Here is a 10,904-nt window from a genome sequence, read left to right as displayed (position 1 = left end):
GTAACTGATAGTGATCCTCAATTAATTTGTAACTACACTCCATCCAGACGGGGGCCCTTAATCCACACAACGCATCACAGGCGCGACACCAAACAAAACTGCGCTAATAAATTCAGAACCCCAGACACAAGGCCGCCGGGCTCCGCTGAGCTCATAGATCCGGTATTGACATGCAGATCGAGCCACTGAAGAATTAGAGAGATCGTGTGTTAAGATTGTCTCCACAAAACTGCACATACGTAGGAATGTTTCCTCACTAATTACACCAGACAATCGTGTTTACAACCTTTTGAAGAGAGAGAAAACAAAAACCCTGCAGTAATCCTATGAAAGACTGGCTCAGTACACAAATAATAGCAAAACGGCAAATCCTGTTAGGGATATAATGGGAGTCATGTTGTATTATAAAAGATAAAGTGTTATGAAGTAGAAGGATGTCATCATAACAAACCCATTCAAAAGACTGATAGGAATATTTTAGTAGTTCTCTCTCAGGGTGGGGTCAAAAGGTCAAATCTTTCATGTCAATTCTTGTTTTTGTCTTGCTTTTGTGTTTATAAAGTAATTATTTTTAAAATCAGAGATTTTAATTATTAAGTTCTGGCTGACTCAGAGGGTTGAGTTAAACTCTGCAGCTTTGTACTAACAGTTCAATGTCTCAGAGGACATCTGCGTGTTGCTGCGGCTTCACTGGCCCTGAGGTCATTGAACACAACACTGCGGTTGTAGGCCATGCAGTGATTGATGTGTGTGAGTACTACAACATGTACACATCTAAATATTTACAGTTGGTATTTGCTGTTTTAGAGCTGCGGCTTTAAGGAAATGCTTTTGTAAAAAGAATGTATATTTTCTTATTTCTCAAAGATAAATTACATGACCATTTTAATGCATAGAAATAAACTTTAACAATAAAGTGTGTAATACAAATTAAACCTTAAGCACATTATAAGACCTGGGAACATATCAAGCTCTGTCTTATACCTTCATATTATTTAGGATTGCTCTCAAGTCCTCTCTCAGTTTTTCTTTAATTTTCTTGTGTTAAAATTGATGTTGTCAAATGAGTTTATCTCTAGAATGTTTATGCGGCCATTAAAGACCCAGGGAATGTGAGAGTGTGAAGGTAACAGGAAATATGTTGCTGTGTTTTCCTGTTTGGCCTCATTTTGGGTCACTGTTACTATGAATATAGGTTTGTTTATTTTGTGTTTGTTTCAGATAACTGAGCAGATACAGTAACTTAAAATATTCTAGGCTACGTTGAAACATTTGAAATTGACATTTTTTTTTATATGCCATACGAGATTTTTTTTTAATAAAACAAAAGAACAAATTACAAATTGTTTTTTGTGATTTATTATTCAATTTAGTTAATGTTTAATTTATGTCAAAATGCCAGGAAAAGTTTCCAAGCATTTTAAATTTGAAGCACAATCTGTATGTATCTGTAATACATGCTGTAATTAAAGGGTTTGACTCGAGGAATACAAACACCCATGCGCTGAAGGTTTAAGGATATTATTTGTAATAAATAAGTATAAATATACAACAGAGGACTGGAGAGTATTAACATAAACCCTCATAAACTTGTTATTACGTAGAAATAATACAGTACTTTTCCTTGACAGGCCATGGTCAGAGGGTGGCGCTCTCTACTAAGGAACAGCCTTCCCTGAGACAGTTCATCAGCAGCATTGCTCCCAGATGCAGCCATGATAAATGTAGTAATGTACTGTCGTTCAGAGAGAAACGAGCTGTGCTTCTCAGACCTTGATCAAAGACAAAAAAAAAGAAAAGAAAACACCTCAAAATATTTTCTCTCGGGGTTAAATTAATGTTGCTTTACAATGAGTGTTAACTGGACTGTTGAACCGGCCCATGGTAGTTCTCGTCCTAAGGGGGCAAGTGACAGAGATTTTTTAATTACTGTCATAATGTTTTCATTTTTTGCACTTCTTGCGACTGTCAGGTTGAGGTGAAACTGTTTTGGAGTGCACAAACTGTTTAACCACAAAAAAAAAACAAGTAAATATTCTTAATAACTTTTCTATTTCTAATTTAGACGTCTCCTTCAAAATATCATGAAGAATTTCCCCACGTGCCAGAATAGATATACCCAGAGAACCTGTACTTATTATCTGTCATTTTTTTTTTTTTAAAAACCCATAACACCACCCCCTTTTTAATAGTTAAAACTCCTCACAGTTGAGATTAAAACATCTTTGATGATTATGTCAAAGCATTTTTTTTTTTTTTTTTTTTTTTTCCTGTAGTGAGGTTTTGGAACAGTTATGATGAACCTCTGATCCCCCCCCCCCAAAAAAAAAAAAAAAAAAAAAAAAAAAAAAAAAGACAGGAGAATTTTCTGAAATAATAAGTTCATTCTGCCTCGGTTGTAATTAGTCAGTTTAGACATTTTAGCTTTTCTGACAGCCCCCCCCCCCCTCTCTCCCTGTCACACTTTCCCAGCTAAAAAACTAACGCATATCATTACATTTCCCCACAGAAAGGGACCTTACTAAGTGCCGCCGAACCGGACCCCTGTGTGACTACGATGCGTCTGTGACGGCTCCGCGATGCAACAACCAACGTTGTTTACAGCAGGTGGATATGACGTCACGGACTTGGATCATCAAAACAACAACAACATCCAAATCTGCGATTCTCCCCTTTTTCCCTCCCTGCCCGTCTCCCCTCGGCGTGTTCAAACCTAATACCAGCGTCAAGAGAGGGGAGCTCGTGCCTTTCTCCGCGAGGCAGACTGGGAGGCAGCGAGTGCGAAAGTCCACATTTTGCTTCTTTCTTTTTTTTTTTTTTTTTTTTTTTTTTTCTCGACGCCCTCCTCGGTAAGATGATCTCTCTTTTTTTCTCCTCCTTGTAGTTTAAGTTAGTTAGTTAGTCCCCCCCTCCCCTCCTCCACCTCCTCCCCCAAACACCACCACCACCACCTCCTCCTCCTCCTCCTCCTCACCACCAACAACGAGGGCGGGCGGTGTTGTTTGTGTTTACGGTGTGATTTGTTGTCGCGGGCGTTCTCCGTACACAAGCTCGCGTGCACGGGCTCGCTATCTCACACTAGCAACAAAACAAAAAAAACAAAAAAAACAGATATACCCCTCCGCGTGCGCCGTGTTAGCTGCTGTAAAGCGTTTCCCCCACTCTGGTAAGTTTCACTATTATCACAATGTTAACGTTAGCTTTGTGCCGTGTCTGTGTCTAGATACCTGCTGATGCTGCGTTCAAATGAGCACACACGGAGTTTGTCTTCGCACTACTTTTTTATGTTAATGGTACAATTAGCGAAATAGTCAAATAATAAAGGAAAAAAAAGAAACACCTGTGTTATTAGCATGTGGGCTGCTCGGTGGGGTTACGCTAGCGGTGCGTTCACGTCTCCGTAACAGGAGAATGTTGAATCCTCTACTTTTTTTTTTATTATTATTATTTTTTTTTTAATAAAAGTTGTGTTTCTAACTTAGTTGAGACTACTCACGAGACCCCCCCCCACGGGATGAATGCACCTTTAATACAGCTCGTTGGTGCCAGAGGGCTGCTCGGTTGGTAGCCGTAAACCGGTCATTACAACGCTACCTGTTACGGACGCAGCCGTAAAAGTGAAGTTTATACGGTGAAAGGGAAGTTTGAGTGCCGTGATTTCTTCTTTTGAGTCGGACCAGGGAGGGTGCTTTTCCTCCCCACGTGTTAGCTGTGCTCCAGACTCTCACAGACCGGAGGAAGACATGGACTGTTACCCTGAGCTGTAGTAATTAGAAGTATATTACAGCTTTAGCTAACAGGCAGGTCCGCTTTCACATTTGGCTGTCCGTCGTTTTCCTTGTTTAAGGCTGTAGTCTACACAATACGATTATTAAAGCGGATATTCAACTTTTCATTCACACAAAGGACTTAGAGAATTGTTTTTTGGTTTTTTTTAAACAATTGCTGTGACAACTTGTCATGTTTTATTTAACTGTATTGCTCAAAGTTTGAACTAGGTGGCTTTATTGAGTCAGACGTGGTGTGGGTTAAAGTTGGACATTTTCTGACCTTTAAAATAGGCTTTAAAAGTTGCAGAGCACTTTTTCATCACTGTTGAAAAAAATATAATTATATTTTGTTAAATTAACATTTACCTGTTGCCATTGTTTGTAAGTGTAAATAAAGTTTATAATAATAGTAATTATTAATAATACTAATAATGATGTGGTTATGCTAGTGCACTGTCTAAAGGAATGTGACGTTACGTGAGCAACACTGTACAAATAAATTCCAAGCAATCAAATACATTTATATTCAAAATATTTTGGATCTGTTTTCTGTTTAAATTAATATTCTATAACAGGTGTATTGCAGACAAATGGGCACTGGTTACTAGCACAATAGTGATAGTGTTTATATTTATATATTATTATTATTTATATATTATTTCCAAATGTCTATTAATCCATGACGTATTAGTCATTTGTAAAGTCAGACCGATTTAGTATTCTCACCAACAATGATAATTTCATATAAAAAAAGATACAGATGATGTATATCTATTGAGAGTGAACTGCATACACGAGAGAATAATAATAATGGCAGCGCTAATCTTTTTTTTTTAACAGTAAGTCTGCAGCTGGCAACAGCAGGACTAAAACCATCTGATTTATTTTATTTTTTACAAAAGGGAAACTGCAGCTTTAACAACTATTGCTGGCAGTACTCCCTCCTTGGTCTTTGGATTAGTCATTGTCTGAGGGGAAAAAAAACACACTTTTTTTTTTGTAGGAGAAGTAAAGTAAACAGCCTCCAACAAGCGAACCTTGACAACCCAGATTAAGGAAAACATTGGAGATCAAACAGTGCTGCTGCTGGGCTGTTGTCATGAGCTGCCTGAGAGAGAGAGAGAGAGAGAGAGGGAGAGAGAGCTGCAGACTATTTGAACAGGCACTGGGGTTTGTGTGCTCACTTATGCAGAAATGGACCCTTCGCAAATGCTGACCCTAGGTTTTATAAAAAAACTGAAAAAACACAGGGATGAACTTTCTTTGCAACTTTCCTGGGCCTGCTGCTTGACACGGCTGTTGCGTACATCAGACGTTCTGCTGTTTCCGATGGGAACTACCAAAACGCCGTCCCTAGAAACTAGAATGTCTATACTTCCACCACTCAATGCTGCAACTGAATAAATTGAGTTGGCAGGGGGGGTGGGGGGGGAGTAAAAAAAAAAAGAAGAAAGCTTGAAATTTGAGGAAGAGCAGCTGTATGCATTGTAATGATGCAAGATCCTTAACGCAACGGCACTGTGAATTTTTGTGTTATTTGGAAAGCCCTTGTTTCTAGTTTGGCCTCTTCAGGCTGGGGCTAAGGCTCTCCTTTGTAGCGAGTTGAGGTTCAACTGGTAAGAAAGTAATCAGTCACTCATGCATTCAGCGTGAGGACTCCCATCCCTGAGTGGAGCGGCCCTCTCTTTCATCTGACGGCTCGGTATTTGTGAACACACACCGAAATACCCTGTGCTGGGTACGGAGGGGCTGCAAAAAAAAACCGACTGTGTGCCCCCTTCACTCTCAGCTGAATGATAAGGAGAGTTACTTTTTCCGTGCAGTGTGGGAAAATAAGGTTCCACGTTCACTCCATTGTTTCTGTCAGATTTATTTGCCTTTCTTCACCCCTCATTTGGTTTCAGACGCGAGACGCCCTCGAAACACTTGCTTGAAGCACTTTTGCACAAAGCCAGACGGGTGACAGATGAATAAAAGGGATTTTTTTTTTTTTTTTTTTTGCTGGTAGATGAATTCGTCATGTGATTTTTGCATGTTTTGATTCACGACACGCAAAAGGTGGTAGGAGCACTGGCGATGTGCAACACGAGTGCAGCCCGCTCATTAGTGGGATATTACACGAATGGAAGTGATAACAAAGGAAAAGCAGAACAATATTTCCAGGGTAAAGGTTAGTGTGTCCCGGCCCCTGTGGCGTGCACGGGCAGACGGTCGTCCATGCCAGGGAAGGCCATCGGTCAGAGAGCGGAGCAGCTTCAGGTGTGCTCTGTGCAGCTCCTCAGTCTCTATGGAGACAGCAAAACGCTCAGGACAGCCATTAACTCATGCAGCCATTAATGACTGTCTTCTACTGTCATCTGTCCTTAATAAAAGGGAGGGACGCCGACAAAACAAAAAAATCATCTGTGTGCATGCAACTAGGATCATTTAAGTTGAGATGAGAAATGATTTCACTGCTGGTGTTGTCTTTCAGTCTTGAAGTAGCTGTTGGTGTGTTGCTCTCAGATAAAAGCAGTTTTGTTATTTTAATGAATCATTGGCTTGTTGTACATGCGGTGCAATTTGTTGGCCTGATGGGCTGAAGAACATATTGCCTCTGCTATATCAATAAATTATGTTGTAACAAATATTCAGCTCAGTCCCCTTCCCTTTATGTGTTAAGTGTTTTATTATTCTCAGACTGATAGAAACGGATTTTACCCTTGATTTAAATCCAGGTGAAATGTGTGATTTTTTTTAAAAAATTTTTGCAAATACTTCCGTGATACTTGTGTGATAGGGGCTGCAACTAACAATTATTTTCACTGTCAATTATTTCTTTCAATTAATCAATTAGTTGTTTGGTCTTGAAAATGTCAGAAAATTGTGAAAAATGTAGATCAGGTTCTCCCAAAGCCAAAGTTAACATCCTCAAAAGTCGTTTTTTTGCCACAGAGGTTTAAAAAAACAAAACTGAAAATGGGGATAGAAAAATAGTTGGCGATTAATATAATATTTGGAAGCTTGTCGATTAATCTTTACAGCAAAAAGCTGATCGTACAGAGCGTCTTGCTGAAACAAGATGAAGACAAACTTTGAACAAATAGATAAGAATCTGAAGGGAGTTGGTTTTGCAGTGTGTTGTGGTTTGCGTTGACATTTGAAGTAGTGAAACTATGACACCTATTCAATATGTATGCATATCGTTTTTTTTACGTGTATCATATTCAGACATAGTTGGTCACGCAATATTTAAATAAACACAACTTAACCGATTCAGAAATTTTATGAGCGAGATGAATTGTGTTGCTAGTACGCTGAATCTAAGTTTTTAAGAAACACTTTATATCAGATGTTTTTTTTTTCTTTTAGGCACACCCTATTCCCTGTTCTCATTTTGAGTGAGTGCATGCAATAACTTAAAACCCGAGTCTCTCGAATAGCACGGCGCTCGTCTGTTTTGGGAATGATGCAGGTAAGCTACAAACATTTTCATCCAGACATGAGGGGGCTCAGCCATATGCTACAAGCTGAGCTCAGCTGCCAGACCAAACCTCAGCACCTGTTTCTATCAGCTGTCCGGTCTGCATGTCAGTGTTTACGGTGTGGCTGCGGCGGCCTGGTGGATTTCATTTTTTCGGGGGATTTTCTATCAAATATGCGTCAAATGAATGTTTACACTGGTATGGTTTAGTTATTGCTCTTAACTTTGAGTTGTGATATTTAAAGTTTCAACTCATTCTTCGAATATTTTGATGATAAATTGTGTGGACTTAAATGTTTTTCTTTGTGCTGCAATGCCCAGAAACCACTTTTCTGTCAAACACCGCGGTTTGACCTGTGATGTCTGCTGACTTTTGTCTGGTTGTGACGTTTTAAGTTCTAATTGTGGCAGCCTGCTCATTCTCTGTTCAGCCCGTGGTGGCGGTGCTCTTGCTTTTTCTTGTTTTTTTTTTGTCAAACTGCTGCTGTAAAGGTAAAAGTCATAACCAAAGTCTTTGGAACTAATCTGACCATACGTTAAAACGTTATTATGTGACATGAGCGAGAGTAGCAAAACCGAGCCATGAAAATGTCTGAGGCCGTCACTTAAACCCCGTTAACGCTCGTCGTCAGCGTGATGTGGAGTATGTTTACAGTAGCACATCTTTAAAGGCCTCATCCTTGACTTCCCCGGCTGTGTTTTTCAGTTGGCAGCCCCGGCCCTAATAAGAAACACAACATGGCAGGGCCCGCTCCTCCGTCATCATCATCGCCGCCGCGTGGAAAGTTGGTGTTGCTTTGATCATGTCTTTTGGGCGCATCACTCCGGCTTAGCCCGCCGCTCGCTCCGTGATAAGCCATCAGAGCACTCAGATCTAAGCCGGCAGCTCCATGGGCTCGAGGAGAGACAGGAGAGAGCAACGGAGACGAGGAGAGAGCGGCAATGCAAATTTTGTTGACAGACTGTTGCTGCAGCTGTTCTCTTCCTCCTTTGAATTCGACAATGTTGCTGTCCGTCTTTGCTCGTCTGTGCGGGGGAAAAAGGCCAAGTTTGCAAGTCCTCCCTTTTGTGTAACAGCACCGGTCCCATGTTGTTTACTCGGCCCTCTTGGCAATTAAAACACCTTTTAATTAGACGCACACACTAATCGCCACACGTGATTTCATTATTTTAACAAACTGTGCTGTGTACAAGCGCTCCTCTTTCACGCCGCTCTCTCCTCCCGTCTGTACATAAAACATCGTTGTTTTTTTTTTCTCGGACCCCCCATAACGAAAGGGTGCTCCTAATTGACGGGATGTTGCTTGTTTATTTGATATATATTTACCAGCTGGGTGGTAATTGGGGAGCAGTAATTACCCAAGATGCAGCGCGGTGCTCCGGCAGAGGTGCTGCCACGCTGATGAGTCTGGAGCACAGATGAAAGTATGCAGGTTACTATTATCCTCCTGGCAGACTGTTTAAATACTCGACAGCGGAGAGCAGGGATGGCTAATTGGGCTCCGCGTCCCTCATACGGTCCTCATTGTTTACTGTGATGATGCACGGTGCCAGATCAAAAAGCACGACACTTTTAGCTTTGTGCAATTTTTTTTTTCACTTTGTAGGCCCAGTTGTTGCCAGTGTACCTGAGCAGTTAATAGCAACAATAAAAAGGCCAGTGTGTGTGTGTGTGTGTGTGTGTGTGCGCGTGTAAGGGGCCTCGTGGATTTGGAGTCCCTCCTGGATGATGTAGTTCCTTCACTGATAATGGCCTTGTTAACTGAGATTCATTACCTCTTCATTCAGAGTCCCCTCTGGATATTGAGGGAGAGTGTGTTCTCAAGCTACCGGCTCTGCCACGGTGAAGTCATACTGATGTGGTTTTCTTTTTTCTTTACGCCAGCTATTCGTGGAAGGAGGTGACGGTATCTTCCCTGACTCCCGATGATTCAGTTGACCTGAGACCGGGGCGGGTGGGGGTGGTGTTTGACTTTGTTTGCTACTCAATTCCACTTTCACACCAACTCTCGCTTTCTCTTCTCTCTCTCTCTCTCTCTCTCTCTCTCACACACAGACACACTCGTCTCTGCGCTGTCCAATTCCCTCAAACACACGGAGACGCACACCTTGTTTGTGCTGTTGTGTGATAGCCTCGCTCTCCCAGTAGAGCTGCAGACTTTGTTGTTGTTTGCCTGTATTGGTTGGAGAGTGTGTGTGTGTGTGTGTGTGTGTGTGTGTGTGTGTGTGTGTGTGTGTGTGTGTGTGTGTGTGTGTGTGTGTGTGTGTGTGTGTGTGTGTGTGTGTGTGTGTGTGTGTGTGTGTGTGACTTGCATTCGCCCGAGCTCCTTGGAGGGAGTTTGTTTTTGTTCTCGGTGTTGTAAACAGGGCGAGGCTCCGTTCCCAAACCACTCAGTTGGAGATGGTTTTTTTTTTTTGGTTTATCATCTCGGTCAATAGATTAGCCTGGGATGGAATTATGGTGTTGGGGCAGATAGTGTGGCCATGTGTTTGCTGCACTGGTGAAACACTTTGTCTTTGTGATTTAAAGAAGCACTTTTGTTGATAACTTTAACTTTGTCAGGGCTGTGTGATCATTTATTAGGGATCATTCATATCTTTTATTTATGCAATAATTCAAATTTTCTTCAGAATTTCAATTTTACGTATGAGATGTAATGTGTCAGCGTTCATTTCTTGGAAGATACATTTCCAAGACAGAATAGAATCAGTGACAGAATCAGTGACAGAATAATGTTGTAGTCAAGCTCCTTCACAGTCATAATGTTCAAATATTGTCACATATTTGGTCGGTTACTCTTTTGATTTTGGACAGTGTGCCATTATAGTCCCCATTGCTATTCCCCGTGTATATCTTTTAACCATATTGGATAACATTTGGTACTTTCAGTAAAGTCTTCACTAAGGTCGTGACATCATTTTCTGAGTTCATCTAAAAAGAGCTCTTTGCCAGAGGAAAAGTACGAGATGTGTTTTTATCAGAAGCAATTTCAGTATTATGGTTTCAGTTCAAGGCCAGGTCATAATGCATTCAAGTCCCAACCCAGTTTCCAAAACAACATTTTTGTTTATTGACTGAACACACCCCTGGCTAGGAATGACTCCAGCTGGGGATTCTATGAACACACACTAGTTGAATCATGACAGAAAACGCCAAGTTGCAACTCATAATGTTTGAGGCAATATTTGGCCAATATCTGGATTTGAATAGACATGCAGCATGTACAGTATTTGAAGCTCCTGTTTATCAAGCAAGTGTAAAGATGAGATACGCACAACAATCCATATTAGGTATATTGCACCTGTGGCTTTCACATATCGGTTGTGTGAAAGTCCCTTTTTAGTTGATGGGAGGCAGCGGGCGCAGTGGCTGCCGCCGATGCTGCAAAATATCTCGCCAGAATATCACAGCAGAAAGTACTGCGGCTGGCGGTGTGCTAAGAAGTTAGCTTGCAATTAAAAAAAAAAAAAAAAAAAAAAAAAAAATTGTTTGTGAGTATGGAAATGCATCCTCCTGCTGCGCCGCTATCGCAAAGTCACTGTGAGGGTTTCATTGAATACAGAGGCGGGAAGCAGCTGGGTAGTAGCCGCCTAGCTGCTATGTTAGCGCCAGGTAGTTGAACGGCTAAGAAGACACAACAACTATTATTACATTTAGGATTTATGCTGTT

General features: G+C 41.1%; 1 protein-coding gene across 4 annotated transcripts in view; it reads left to right on the top strand.

The window, feature by feature from the left end:
- Positions 1–2,983: 2,983 nt before the first annotated feature.
- The window catches only part of foxp1b (forkhead box P1b), a 149,544-nt gene continuing 141,623 nt past the window's right edge, over positions 2,984–10,904 (top strand). For all 4 annotated transcript variants that reach the window (XM_054617894.1, XM_054617896.1, XM_054617895.1 and 1 more), the window contains exon 1: positions 2,984–3,166. The gene's annotated coding sequence lies outside the window, so the exon portion shown is untranslated. The remainder of the gene's footprint in view (positions 3,167–10,904) is intronic.

This window comes from Anoplopoma fimbria, chromosome 17 (genome assembly GCF_027596085.1).
Source record: "Anoplopoma fimbria isolate UVic2021 breed Golden Eagle Sablefish chromosome 17, Afim_UVic_2022, whole genome shotgun sequence".
NCBI lineage: Eukaryota > Metazoa > Chordata > Actinopteri > Perciformes > Anoplopomatidae > Anoplopoma > Anoplopoma fimbria.
This window is presented reverse-complemented; position numbering and strand designations above follow the sequence as displayed.